This window comes from Phalacrocorax carbo, chromosome 2 (genome assembly GCF_963921805.1).
Source record: "Phalacrocorax carbo chromosome 2, bPhaCar2.1, whole genome shotgun sequence".
Classification (NCBI taxonomy): domain Eukaryota; kingdom Metazoa; phylum Chordata; class Aves; order Suliformes; family Phalacrocoracidae; genus Phalacrocorax; species Phalacrocorax carbo.
The window spans coordinates 105,769,483-105,779,284 of NC_087514.1; positions in this window are offsets into that span (position 1 = coordinate 105,769,483).

Consider the following 9,802-nt stretch of genomic DNA (forward strand, 5'->3'; position numbering starts at 1 on the left):
AAAATAACAGATTTCCCTCACTTTCACATTCTGGTATCTCCTTTTCTGTAGCACCTCATCTCTTCTACTTCTACCTGATTTCTGAAAGCTAAAATGTCTGTCAGAGAATGTGCTTTGTCATAATTTATAATGTCAATATTTACCATATCAGTTCTTTCCACAGTTAATTGTCATGGTTTCAGAGGCAAGATTTGTTTCTATTTGTGGTCTTAATTAGAGCTCTCTGACTTCTCTATTCCCTTAAAAGTTTTAATGACAGCAATGACAGCTTTTGTTTATTGTCTTTTCATTTATAAAGGCTAAGCTGCTTCTGATGGCTTAGTTTGATCAAAGTGATGCTCTTCCTATAGTAAGTACATCTTCAGCTGCCTTGGTGTTGGGCCGGGGGGAGGCTTATCTAAGCTAACTAGCTTGGAAAAGTGTCCCTTGTACTAAACACTGTAATATCTGCAAGCATTTTTCATACAACATACTCTGACACTAAACAGTGGTTAAGAAATAGGGTACTTTAAGTACACTGGGCAAACCCTGAGGAGATTCATTGTACCCATCTCAAGTTCCCTAAAATTGTGAGCTTCAGTTTATAACTGGATTTTGCAATTTATGGTTTCCTCTGGTGTTCTGAATCTCTCAGGAAGCAACTGGCAATTCACAGAATCAAGAACCTAATAATAGACACTGGGTTTTGTTTTATCTTGAAATCAAGTTATTGTAACAAGTTAAATTTTAGATCCAGGACTGGGGATTTTTTTATAGCTCTCTCGGTTTGTTGTGTATTTTTCCTGTTGTGTATTTTTTCCTATTGTGTATTTTACATTTATAATGTTGATATATGTGTTATTAACTGGCATATTTTCAGTGCCTATTTTATCAAGGTAAAACACATGCAGCAGGTAAAACACATGGTGACTGATACTTTAGTAATTATGTAGCTTATCCCACTGTACTTTTCTTATCCCTGGCTTATTTCTTCTGATTAATTTAAGTTTGTAAATTAATTAGATTGTTCTTGATGTGTGTGTTTAGAAAAACACTCAAGTAATACTTGTGTGCATGGTTTTGTGATAGAACTCTGTTCACCATGAGTGTACTGGAGAAAAGGTCTCTAAACTGTAAGAGATAATTGCTGGACAAACTAAAATTAGAAGCTATATTAGCATGTCTTTTGTACACTGAAGAATCTCTCTCTTAAAAATTATGGAGAAAAAAGGAGAGTGGAGGAGGTGTGGGCTGGGCTGCAATTTCTTGTGGGGAGCAAATCTTTTCGCTAGTTTTCTGTGTCAGTAGTAGATATGTTACTGACTGAGGTATTTATTCCAGAAGTATAGGAGAGTAAACATTTAAATTATTGTCTAGAAATAAAAATAGTAATCAAAAATTTTCCATCAAAATACTTTCAGATGAAAAACTAGATTTCAATGATTTTAAAAATGATAAATATGAATATATGAAATGACAGCTATTTTGTTTTTGAAAATTGTAAAATATGTGTACTTTTGCCGCCTCTGCTCTTTTTTCCCTTTATGGGTCAGGTTCCTTGTGTGGACTTTCTTTCCCAGTGCAAAACTTATCCTTACCAGAAAGGGAAGCTACAATGCATGTGTGTGCATATCTAGTTAACGAAAGTTTTAATTAATTAATGAGTCTAAAGTGAGTGGGAAGGGGACAGGGCAAGCACAGGGTCTGCGCTACCCTCCTATAAGGTAGTGCAGCTGTTGCAGATCTCTATAGAATATCAGATTTGCAATGTTTCTGCTTTAAATTCTTTATGTGAAGCTTAACATTTTTGTTAGGGAAAGGAATGCATTGTCTGAGGTGTCCTGCTTGAAACTGGTGTTCCAGAACTTTAATCTACTCATTATGAACATATAGAAGCTGTTTGGTGCCATTCATGCAAAGTGCAACAAACTAAACCAAAAATCTGTCTTCTCTCATCTCAGAGGCCTGCACAGGGTAATTGTATTTCTCCTGTTAGTCTACTTCATAGTAAACCCAGAAGGAATGTGTCTGGGTTGGATTTGGATCCCCCAGGGAGCTGTAACATATATGGCAGAACCTGCTGGTGAGTGTCTTGTCTGCAGCAGGTCCTATGGCGTCACGAATCTTGCAAACTGCTACTCAAGCACTACTGGCCTTCCCACTCTAAAGAGGGGATCCGAAGTTTTTATGGAAGTAGGGAACACTGGGAGAGTTTTCTGCTCCTGAGCCTGGAATTTTGACTTATTCAATTTTAATCAAGATTTAATTGCCTTATATAAATAAGTTTATGTAATGCCTTATTTAAAGACTGGCTGGAACTGTAGCTTATCTAAAACCTCAGTGGTTTCCCTGTAATATTCCCTAACAGTCTGTAGGCTTCTTAAGTCGTCTGCCATTTCTTCCCAGGAGGTGGAAGTGTTCATCTTGGAGACATGTGAAATAGCTGAGTTGTTAAACTCACTGATTATTCAGCACTTGTAATATTGAACATCTCTGAAATTATTTTGTGTTTTTCAATGTCCATTTTTGACTCCAGCCAAACTTGTTCAAATTTCAACCCTCCTCACTGGTACTTCACATCTGCCTTTAATTTTCATTCTGATAAATAGCATTCAGTCAATTTTTTTTTTTTTGTTAATGAGAAATTCTTCTCACTGGGGCTTCTTACTTGTTTATTTGAAAGTTGATGGTCCCATACAATTTTGTGACTGTATAGCACAGTGCCTTCAGACAGTGCTGTGGTTTTTCCCAGGAAGCAATGTATCCTTCCAACAGATTTCTTTGCAGTTTGTTAGTGTATAACTGGTAGGTTTTGGTGTGGAATGTGCTATAACATTCTAAAGCTAAATTTTGTGAAGATCACTAGGTAAAAACAGGCTTAAGTCTTTCTCTGATATTCAGTCTGGTTTTACTTGTTATATATGTAATTATTTACAGTGCTGCTTAACCATTATTTTAAAAACCCTCACACTTGTTACAGGTGGAATTTAAAACTATAAATCTGTTAAGAGCTGGAGTTGCCTGTTTCTGTTTATTGGTTGTTGACTACCAAAGTGTAAGCCAAGGGCAACCACACTCATAACTTAAATGTCTCTGTTAAGTGCTTAAATATATCACCCAGAATAATTGCAATAATCAGGGAAGCCAGGATCTGTACTTGGTTTAAGAAGTTTTCTTTCTACTTATTAAGAGGAAAAAGTCAACTGATAGAGACTTAGTTCTCCTTAGTATAAATAATCCTTGATGGTAGAAATTCCTCATTCCAGAATTCATTGTTATTTGTAAAAGTAGCAGACAAATTACCTGCTAAGCATAAACTAAATGAATTAAAGCAGTAGAGAGGCTGTCTTAAACAACTTATTCCAGAGTATCTGAAATATTCCTACTTACCCATTCTTCTTTCTCTTGAAGTCATGCAGCAGTAATGCAAGTGGCATTTCAGGTAGGAACATCATATTATGTGCATCATAGGAGTGAAGAAATCCAGTGTAGTGGGATCATTCTGGACATATTAGGAAAAACAGTGTGATTACGTTTCACCTTTCCTGCTTGTGCCACGCAGTAAAAAGAAGTGCAGTAAAGAATGTGGAAATGTGACTGAGATAATTAACCTTCTTGGCTGCCATTTTCACCACAGGCTGCTAAGGTGAAGGGGACTGTCTGCATGGACTACAGACCTCAGATAGAGAAGGTAATTGAAATACCTATTGTGTTTTTAGCAAAGATGGAAGGAGTGGTCTGATCCCTTGAAGAGATTTAGAATTTTTGAAGTTTCTCAGATTTCTACTTGGTTAGTTGTGCTTTTGTAAACATTTCAGCCTCTGCAGATGAACAAAATGCAATAACCATCTGACTATGTCTTCTTTTCCCTAGCTATACCCTTTCTGACTAGAGCTGCAAAGGGGGTAGTGTCACAGTTACCTTGAAAGCATGCTCCATCTGTGGTCTGCTATTTTTGCTGAGAATTATCTGCAGGAACAGATGCAAGTCATAGTTCTGCTTCCTGTCCTGGAGAAGGTTAAATATGAGATGCAGTGACTGATATAATGAAATCACATAACAGGCATCTTTAGGTTTTACATAATGGTTTGCAACACAGTCTGCAAAGCTTAGAGTAATGCATTTCCCAAGTCATAGCTGACTTTTTTTAATTAGTAACTTTTTCTTCATGTCCACATTTTAAATACTCAGAGAATACATCAATTTAAATGCAACAGTTCCAGACATTGCAACCTGTGACTGCATAATTTTCAAGACTCGACAGGCTTTTCCATCATCCATAAACTGCATAGGCTAAGGTTTTACTATAGGGCAGAGGCTTTCCATGGCCAGTGCTGCAAACCTTGATACCTTCTCATTGCCTCTAACTCACGGAGTATGAGAGTTCACCACAGCCTCCTGCCTAGGTGTTGCGAAAGGAAATCTGGGCACAAGGGAATGGTTGCATCCTGACTGGTTGTTCTTCTGCACTCCCCTACACCTGCAGTGTTGACTCAACGAAGAGGTATCCACTTGTCAAGGTAAAAATCTCACAGCAAAGATAATTTTGACCTTTTTCCAGGAAGATGCATATATTTTAGCTGCACAGTTAGCATGTTCCTTCAGTTTCACTAGGATGTACTTATTTACTACTTTGGAGGATCCAGACTTTAGTGTCTTTCAGTATCATCCCACTGATCACAGAGTTCCATTTTCATGTTATATATTCCTTTAGAAAAACAAGAAAGAGTGATCAAGTTGATGGTTTCAGTGCTTGTTTTCCACACAAGATTTAAGCTACAAACTGACTTTTCTTTAGAAATAGAAGGAACTGCTTCCTCACTTTTCTGCACTATAAAATGATGTTTGTACCACATAATGGGCTTGCATTTCCCTAGTGGTAAAAGCCACATGTTGTATCTTTCTTCTTTACATCATATTTTCAAGCTGCTTGACATTAATGATTTACCTATCACAGAATCAGAGAATGGTAGGGGTTGGAAGGGACCTCTGGAGATCATCTTGTCCAACCCCCCTGCTTGAGCAGGCACACCTAGAGCAGGGGGCACAGGAACATGACCAGGCAGGTTTTGAATGTCTCCAGGACAAGAGACTCCACAGCCTCTCTGGGCAGCCTGTTGCACTGCTCTGGCACCCTCACAGGAAAGAAGTTTCTTCTCATACTTAAGTGGAACTTCCTGTGTTCCAACTTGTGCCCATTGCCCCTTGTCCTGTCATTGGGCACCACTGAGAAGGGCCAAGTCCCATTGTCCTGACACCCTCCCTTTAGATATTTATAGGTACTGATGAGATCCCCCCTCAGTCTTATCTTCTCCAGGCTGAGCAACCCCAAGTCTCTCAGCCTTTCCTCATAAGGGAGATGCTCCAGTCCCCTGATCATCTTGGTAGCTCTCTGCTGGACTTGCTCAAGCAGTTCCCTGTCCTTCTTAAACCTGGGGGCCCCTGGACACAGTACTCCAGATGTGGTCTCACTAGGGCAGAGTAGAGGGGGAGGATAATGTCCCTCGACCTGCTGGCCACACTCCTTTTAATGCAGCCCAGACTATTGTTTGCCTTCTTGGCCACAAGGGCACATTGCTGGCTCACAGTCAGCTTGCCATGAACGTCCACCAACACTCCCAGGTCCTTCTCAGCAGAGATGCTTTCCAGTATTTCAGCCCCCGGCCTGTACTGGTGCAGGGGTTGTTCTTCCCCAGGTGCAGGACCTTGCACTTGCACTTTGACAGTGCTGCTTTTTGTGATATGTTTTTTACGGATAAAACTTCCAATTTTTATCATCCCCAGATATTGCTTTTATTCCCAGCAAAACTGCTTGTTGGGCCAGACATGCAGAATACTGTTGTAATGGAAATAGTGAGGGCTTACTGTATTGCCTCTGTCTGAACTTGAATTTGATCCTGGTCCCATTTAAATCAATAACAGAACTCCCCTTGGCATCTGTGAGAACTGTGTTGGATGGCTGTCTATCCTATAGACTGTATCATGCCATATTTAAAGACTACTCTCATTGTTTTAAATATTTTTTCCTGTTTTGTAATTATGAACAAACTTTTGGCCCCAGTGTAACTGTCTTAATCTCTGCTACCAAGAGTTATCAATTTTTATCATGAAACCAAAAATATTTATAATCATGCTGTGAACAGAGACTGCTACTTCAGAGAGAAAAATGCTTTTTTCACTGTTATTCATGAGGCATTTTTATGCTAAGAATGAAAATCATTAGCAGGGTAAGAGAGCATATAAGAATCTGATCCTGTTGGTGCTTTTCTACTGATTCCAGGAGACACATCTAAGAAATATGTGACAACTATTTTGTCAAAAAGATCCCATTAATCTCTGTGCCATAAACTATGTTGGTTATCACCGATGTGCTGCTGATCTTTACAGCTCTGAGAGAAAAGAAAATGAATGTTGTTGATGTGCAAGATCAGTTCATGCTCAGTGCAGAGGCTGTATTATGCACTCATGTCATTTGTATATTGGGTGACTCTTTATGTTCATTTCCACTGTTCATGGACATCTGAATATCATAAATGAAGGCAGTGTTATAAGGAGGTTTGGTGCCTGCATGTTGTCAGTGCTGCTGGCTCTGCATCTGGTGCTTCCCAGATGTGCCATGAAGTTGCAATTGTACCACTTCCTCACAACTTGCAGCTCAGCTCTATCCACTCTGGTTTTGGCCACAGCTGTCCATACTCAGCCAGTGGCAACTCTTTAATACGAGTTGAGCAAAATTCAGGAATCAAATTTCCTCCATAAATGTGTGTGCTTGCACTTAATTAAAGATAATCCAACTTTCTAACAAAGAGGCCCTTTCAGTGTAGGCAAAGTTTTCTTCCTGAATTCATAAAGTTTATGTTGGTCCCACATTTTATTGGATCCTCTTATGTGGATCTTGATTAGCTGCCTGTGTTTTCCCATGGCTCAGCTTTTTCAAACTGGAGCGATTCTATAATTTTTCTGAGGTAAAAACAGTAAAATAATCAAAGTATGCTTTTGTCTTTTACCCGTTTATAGAACATGTTCAAAGCCTCTTTCCGGGATGAGAAGGGCTTTGCAAGTAGTTGTGACTGGATCACTGAAAAGCTACTGGAGCCCTGAAAAGCTATTTTAAAGTGGTCTGGCATACACACTCAGCAGCAAAACCCTTCACAGGCCAGGAGATGCCTAGATGCCAGGTCAGTGGGGTCTCTTCTGCACTTCTCAGGCAAATATGTCTTTTCTTCCCATCTGTACAATGAAGCTTAACACCTCACTGGAGAGTTGGAATGTGTCACAATATAAATGAATGATTTGATGGCTAACCCATTTCTAATTCCTGTTCATAAGAAAAAAATTCCTCATTTAGCTTTGATTGTAAAAACTTAGATGTCACATTTGCCTGACAGAAATAGAGAAATAGCAACCAATTATATGTGTCCTTAAATGGCTTATATATTCAAAGGCATTAGAATGTCTTCAGATATATTAAATATTAATAAGTTTCTGTCATTCTCAGCTCAGTGTCTATGTCCAGGAAAATAGATCTTTTGAAGCATAATTTCTCCAATCTTCTTCTATGCCTTTTCTAATAAGAAAGTATTCTTCCAAGTAATGTTTGGTTTTGATATATCAGAAAATAAAATGTTTTCAGCATGAAAAGATAAGTCCTATTGTAAAAATAATGTAATAGAAAAGCCCCACTAATGCTGTAGAACACAGTACTCTTTCTCTAAACAGCAATTCCTTAACTATATTCACAGACAGGCTTAAAATATATATCATCCTTTAGCCTCAGTTCACACTAGCGAAGGACTGGTGCAGATTTGAGGATTAGACACAAAAATGATAACTGCATTTCCCCTGCCAGTTCCAGAAGAAGGTCCATGATAACTTTATGATGCACAGCTGATCGGCAAATTTTACAAAAGCTTCTATTTTTTCTTAAAAGTAATCAGATAATGTTTGGGCTTCAGGGGCAAGATGAAGCTCTTCATTAGATTGCACAAGACAAGAAGCCAGGGATAATTTGTGGCAGTACTCTGAAAATATAATGCTGCTTAAAGAGTGAAGTGTATCACCCTAATAAAAAGCATCAGAAAGCTGGTCTTCTTCCAGTGTTAGTTTAGTTCCATCATAATGCAGATTAAGATATCTATATCTATGTCAGGGTATTTCTAGTGAAATGTTTGAATGCCTTGCCATCAAGGCCAGACCAGTTTTCATACAATTCACTGAGTAAAGAACAGATGAGATGATGACATGCAAATAAGCTGTTTTATCAGCGCTCCCTCCTATAATATGACCGAGGTATCGGTTTTATCCTGTATAATTACTTAACTAACTCTGTGGTGAAGATGTCAGTTCAGCTGAATGGGTTATCAGAAGTACACCTAACTTTTGGCTGCAGTCTTATTCCTGGATCTATAATGAATGGTGATGAAATCAGATCCCAAATTGACTGAATGATTTTAACTAGTGGCTAGTAACATTCGCTAATGTTACTAGTTACACACCTCACTAATCCATACAAATGGATTAGAGCCATTTGCACAGGGAACAAAAACTTAACATTCTACAGAGGGCTGAATGACCTGTTGTATAGTTCATTTTTAAAGTATATTATTTACTTCCTGCTTCCCCTGTTTCAGTTATTTTGCACTTCTTGTCAAGAGAAACAATATGAACTTGTTTAATGAAATTAAGTATACTTTCAAAAAAGCATCAGTCTGAATGGCTTGACAAAATCGACAGAGTAATATTGATGTCAAGAGGCCTGCACTTTATTTTAATGTGTCCTTAAATGTAGTGCCATTGTCTGCACCTTACAGATTTTGTTTTGGTTGGTGACCAACCTGTGCTTGTTTTTATTACAGACCTTTATGTTATCCTGCCTAAATGTGGATTTTTAGCCTTTTCTGGACTGAACAATTAGTTCAAAAATACTTGTGTATATAAAATTGAAATATTGATATTATAAGTTTTCAAGTAACGGAACTGAGAAATTTACTAAACTATACACTGCTGCAGCAGAAAGTTGTTAAATGCAATCAGTTACTCATAGAAACTGGAGTCTTGAAAGTTAATCCCATAGACAGAGATATGTTTTATTAGTAAGAATTTTCTTGTGTGGTGGTATGTTTCAGTTTCTCCTATCAAGGTTTACAGGATTAGAACTATGGGATTGTTGCGTTGAGATTTGTGTGAAAGAGGTAAAGGCACTGGATTTTCTTTTTATGAACTAAACCCACTTCATTTAGATACAGTCAATGGCTTAATGAAAAAAATAATGAAATAAACATAATGAAAATGAGCTACAGCTAACTAGAAGACTAAGCACAGTTCATGGTGCCAAGACAACTCTATTATATCTCATCTTTCCCTTGGGATAAACTACTTGGAGAGAACACAGAGAACTTGACATGAGTTTTTGACCTTGAATTTGCTTGGTTCTTAATCTTGCCAGATTTTATGAGCTTACCTTGAGACGCTGAAGAACCCTGCCTTGTCTCACAGTCCCTGACCCTGGCTCATGGCAATCCAGGGATGTCTTCAGGGTGGGCAGTACTGAGGCATTTATTATGGTGTTGACAAAGGTGGTTCTCAATAACCTTGTGGTATTGGAGTGTAAATTTCCATCTCCTAGGTCAGGAGTCAATGACATTGCTGGGGAAGAAGCTTACTTAGTTGCTAGAGGAATAGGTCAGAGGTCTTTTGAGGTATGTGACGATTACTGTATTTCTGCAGGTAAGGGACCAAGCATTCATCATCTTCTCAGAGGAATGAAGAATAGGAAAGCTGCAGCAGAACTCTCTGTCTACTTCCCTGTTCTTTGCACATTGAA